Raw genomic sequence first — 5,592 nt, forward strand, 5'->3', positions numbered from 1 at the left:
GCGTTCCGTCCACTAGATTATACGTCACACCAACAGCATTGCCTTAAAGTCGCAGACCGCAATCTGCTGACTGGAGTGGGTAACGCAGTTGAGTAAAATGTATATTTTATTTTCAGACAAAAAGTTAAAGGGTAGGAATCAGGGACGTCACTAGAACTAAAATATTAATTACCCGCCTAAATAAAACAATATCAGTCAATACATTTTTTTCTGTGATTTCTTATTTTCGTCAACCGTTCCATCGCGTCTTACACTTCTTACAGGGCCTGCACTAGGACCGGGGGAGGCTGCTGCTGCGCTAGTGACTGTTAGACTTTCTTCAGCAAAGATGGCGGACAGAAATACTAGGAGAGAGGGGTAACCCTACACAGAACTGAAGTGGATCAAAGATGAAGAACATAAATACTAGAAGAGAGGGATAAGCCTACACAGAACTGTACTGAATCAAAGATGGCGAACAGAAATACTAGGACAGAGGGGAACCACTACACAGAACTGTACTGCATCAAAGATGACGAACATAAATACTAGAAGAGAGGGGTAACCCTACACAGAACTGTACTGAATCAAAGATGGCGAACAGAAATACTAGGAGAGAGGGGTAACCCTACACAGAACTGAACTGAATCAAAGATGGCGGACAACAATACTAAGATGGAAGCAAATGTAAGGGATTATAACGTCATAACTAATCATGCAAAAACATGTACAGTTGACAGGAATGTTAGTTCATGTAGAGACAAACGATTATGCATTTTTTTTTCATAGTTCATTTACAAAAATCGTGATTTAGCCTGCTAGCTGACTAGCTAACATTGGCCAGCTAGCTGGCTAGCTTTATGGGTGTTGTGACATGAGTATGACATTGTAATTCTGGTTGTTTTAGGGTCTCCTGAAACAACCAGCAAACCAGGCTGTCATTTTGGAAAACAGTGGATGTATAGAATCTAGCTAGCTGAAGAATTTACTGCAAATTGAATGTACAATTTTGTAAGATTGCCTTGCTGATATTTACCATGCAGATAGATGAAATAACGTAGCAAGCTATGTTCTTGCTTATTGTGCAGTGGATTATTAAAATCCCTGTATGCCCATGGATGCGTAGCTAGCTATCTAGCCGATCTGTGTATGGACCCAAACGTTTGGTATACATATTAGTTAAGAACCTAGCTATGAACCTCAGCTATCATAGCCAGTTGTATCAACTTCAAAACAGCCTGAATGACATTAATGAAGCCTATGGATTGAGTAGAATATAATATCATGTTGTGCCAAGAATGCAAGTAGTTATTGTATACATGTAGTTATTACCATGCATGAGATCCCCACATTGTAGCCTGTACATTTAATATATTCACTGATCATGTACTCTACCTTGGCAAATAAAGGTGCAGTTTAGGTATGAATGTCTTTGAGATTATTTTTGAGTCATATCCAATACCAGGAGAATCAAATTCCAGTCTTTGAAAGACGCTGTGGCTGCATGGATGTATTACAATTATACACTTCAACAATGTTTACCAATCTTGGTCCTGGGACATCAATGGTTACACATTGTAACTAATAGACTAGAAACAGGATTTAACTAGTTAATTCATATATACAGAAATATAATGTTAAAAACAGAACACTACACTTCCTATGCATCATGTAAATACTCCAACACCGGTTCATCTCAACATCTAATGCCCTTCATCTGCATGATCTGATAAACACAGGATAGGTGGAGTATTTCATCAAATTACACTTCATTTCAACCAGTAGAGAATGTGAAACGCTTGATTGAAAAGCTCATTATCCAAGTGTTGTAAATACAAGTTCAATCTGTACTTCAATGCACATCTGTTGTGCATTATAAAAACAGAGGAAGAAAGAGGAGGTAGCGAGAGAGGTGTAAAAGACAGAAAGGGAAAGAGGTAAGCAGACAGGAGCAGGGAAGGCAGCACATGATTAATGAATCACAGTGCTACATAAATATTCTCTCAGTTCATCACAATTACATAAGTGTCTCTAGTCGGCACAAAGGTTATCTTAAACGCAGGTGAGGTGGCGATGATGGGACTAGGGGTTGGCATCCTCTCACATCAAAACATATCTGCAGACGAGAGACAGATGGAGAGAGAGAGCATGTTTAAGCCTTGTGTTTTTATTTTTTTATTCTGACATTGTTAATCATCAATCAGGAGGTGAAATGCAAAACTGACCTTGGATCATTTACTCTGGGACTACTGCATCTCTGTCTGTATTTCAATGTAAAGCCTCTCTTTAATAATACTTCCTGTATAATATAAACTGACCTGGGATCATTAACTCTGGGACTACTGCATCTATCTGTATTTCAATGTAAAGCATCTCTTTAATAATACTTCCTGTATAATATAAACTGACCTGGGATCATTAACTCTGGGACTACTGCATCTCTCTGTATTTCAATGTAAAGCATCTCTTTAATAATACTTCCTGTATAATATAAACTGACCTGGGATCATTAACTCTGGGACTACTGCATCTCTCTGTATTTCAATGTAAAGCATCTCTTTAATAATACTTCCTGTTGTCCTGACCAAGTGACCTCTCACCTCTGACCATGCTGTGTCCTCTATATAGCCAGTTCAGATGCTGTAGGGGTTCACCGACACAGCTGATATAACCTAGAGGATTTAGGGAGAAGGGGAGAGAGGGATGAAGTGAAGGAGAGAGACTGTTATTGAGAAAATAAGGTAGTTAAAGCCACAGTGTTCAACAGGAATCTGTGTGTCGCCTCACCTGGTGTCCACACCACACTAAGTGGCTGCAGAGTACTTTATGCTGAAAAACATGAATGGACCCACAAGGACAAACAATATAGCGTAGTTATAGAAATAATGAAGTGTCTTACTATTCTCCATGGTTGGCCCTCTTGCCTATTCTTTGAAGGTGGAAGGAGCCACAGTTATACACCTGAGCCTGCTTACTGCACAACACAATCCATCAATCAGATTGATACATGAGTGTGTAGGTGTGGGTTATAGGGTGTCTAATTGTTCTACATTTTTTCAATATGGGTGATATAAAATAGCCTGTTTTGTTTTTGCACAGACATCACACCCTTACCTAAACAGAACACTCACCTGAGAAGTAGAAATCAAAGGGAGAGAAACTATGAATTAAATAACTGCAGTTGACATAGCAAAGTAAATGGAAGAATACTCTTATTGCAATGTGAATGGCTCTTAAAAGAGCCTTTGGTTGTGCATAGTGTAGTATATGGTGTTGCCAGGGAACAGCACCCTCTTAAAAGAGCCTTTGGTTGTGCATAGTGTAGTCTATGGTGTTGCCAGGGAACAGCACCCTCTTAAAAGAGCCTTTGGTTGTGCATAGTGTAGTCTATGGTGTTACCAGGGAACAGCACCCTCTTTGAATAAGTAGGAGGTGAAGATCTCCTGCACACGGATTGCCTCTCTTGCTGCGTTGTTGGACCCCATCCTTGAAACATCCTGCAGAGCAGCAGACTCCTCCTCTGGGACACGGCGGCGAGCTGCAGATCCCCTCCTGGTCCTCGTGTCCATCCTCATGAAGTTACGCAGGACACAGGTAGCCTTCACACACCTGAATTCCTCCAGGAGGCAGTCCCAGATGACCCTGGTCATCCAACCTTGCAGTGCCCTACACGGTAACTAGGCAATCGTTTTGAAGGAATCTCCAGTTACAAGGTACGCTTTATCTGTCATCTTCAGAAAAGTTTGATTATTTTAAGCACAAAGTCATACACACTGTTTTGTTCATGAATAATGTTGTATATTTAGAGGTTACTCATAAGTGGATGGTATTGTTCAGATGCACTTGTAATTGTACTTTTTAGGATGATATCAACATTCTGAATTCAACATGTGGTTAAAAGCTAGCTAAGGTATTAGCAGGCTATTGTATGTGTGAACGATGGCTAGCTCCTCGAATGATCCTACTCCGCTAGCTAGCACCTCTCCTAAACAGGTGTTCACCGGACGTGCTACCTGTCCCAGACCTGCTGTTTTCAACTCTCTAGAGACCGCAGGAGCAGTAGAGATACTCTCAATGATCGGCTATGAAAAGCCAATTGACATTTACTCCTGAGGTGCTGACCTGTTACACCCTCGACAACCACTGTGATTATTATTATTTGACCATGCTGGTCATTTATGAACATTTGAACATCTTGGCCATGTTCTGTTATAATCTCCACCCGGCACAGCCAGAAGAAGACTGGCCACCTCTCATAGCCTGGTTCCTCTCTAAGTTTCTTCCTAGGTTTTGGCCTTTCCAGGGAGTTTTTCCTAGCCACCGTGCTTCTACACCTGCATTGCTTGCTGTTTGGGGTTTTAGGCTGTTTTAGGCTGGGTTTCTGTACAGTACTTTGAGATATCAGCTGATGTAAGAAGGGCTATATAAATACATTTGATTGATTCTACGCTAACCAGGTGTTCTACTCTGTTAGCCAGCACCTCTCCTAACCAGGTGTTCTACTCTGTTAGCCAGCACCTCTCCTAACCAGGTGTTCTACTCTGTTAGCCAGCACCTCTCCTAAACAGGTGTTCTACTCTGTTAGCCAGCATCTCTCCTAAACAGGTGTTCTACTCTGTTAGCCAGCATCTCTCCTAAACAGGTGTTCTACTCTGTTAGCCAGCATCTCTCCTAAACAGGTGTTCTACTCTGTTAGCCAGCACCTCTCCTAAACAGGTGTTCTACTCTGCTAGCCAGCACTTCTCCTAAACAGGTGTTCTACTCTGCTAGCCAGCACCTCTCCTAAACATGTGTTCTACTCTGCTAGCCAGCACCTCTCCTAAACAGGTGTTCTACTCTGCTAGCCAGCACCTCTCCTAAACAGGTGTTCTACTCTGCTAGCCAGCACCTCTCCTAAACAGGTGTTCTACTCCGCTAGCCAGCACCTCTCCTAAACAGGTGTTCCACTCCGCTAGCCAGCACCTCTCCTAAACAGGTGTTCTACTCTGCTAGCCAGCACCTCTCCTAAACAGGTGTTCTACTCTGCTAGCCAGCACCTCTCCTAAACAGGTGTTCTACTCTGCTAGCCAGCACCTCTCCTAAACAGGTGTTCTACTCGGCTAGCCAGCACCTCTTCTTTCACTGTAACGTCTTTCTCTTCTTCTTTCAGGGTAACAGCCTCACCCTCTACTTCTTGTTTTATTGTAACAGCCTCCTCTTCGTCCTCCTCTTTGACGAGAGCTTCTTTCTCTGTCCAGCAGACCTCCCCTTTATCAGGAGGAGAGTAGCTTAGTGAACTCATGGTCGGAGATGTTAGCTAGCTAAGCTAATACTAACTTAACCAGCCAACAAGTACATACGACAGAAGTGTGTTTAATACACAGCGACTAATATACACCAAAACAGTGTAAAGCGCGTGAATGTTGTAGCTATGTTTGCTAGAAAGCTACCGAGGTGTCTAACTAGCTGTTGTTGTTGAAGGAGCGTCCCGTCCACTAGATTATACGTCACACTGGCAGCATCGCCTGAACCTAAAAGACGCACATCGCCATCTGCTGACTGGAGTGGGCAACGCAGTTGAGGAACCAAACGTTTATTTTTCATTTATTTCATAAAAGTTTAATATTATATTAA

General features: G+C 42.1%; 1 long non-coding RNA gene across 1 annotated transcript; it reads right to left on the bottom strand.

Moving 5' to 3' along the window:
- Positions 1-1,761: 1,761 nt before the first annotated feature.
- On the bottom strand, positions 1,762-4,346 carry LOC129850101 (uncharacterized). The gene is made up of 2 exons (XR_008758718.1): positions 2,580-4,346; positions 1,762-2,095 (listed from the first exon to the last, which is right to left on the bottom strand). It is a non-coding gene; the product is annotated as an uncharacterized LOC129850101 (long non-coding RNA).
- Positions 4,347-5,592: the final 1,246 nt, after the last annotated feature.

The sequence above is a fragment of the Salvelinus fontinalis genome, unplaced genomic scaffold (genome assembly GCF_029448725.1).
Source record: "Salvelinus fontinalis isolate EN_2023a unplaced genomic scaffold, ASM2944872v1 scaffold_1825, whole genome shotgun sequence".
Classification (NCBI taxonomy): domain Eukaryota; kingdom Metazoa; phylum Chordata; class Actinopteri; order Salmoniformes; family Salmonidae; genus Salvelinus; species Salvelinus fontinalis.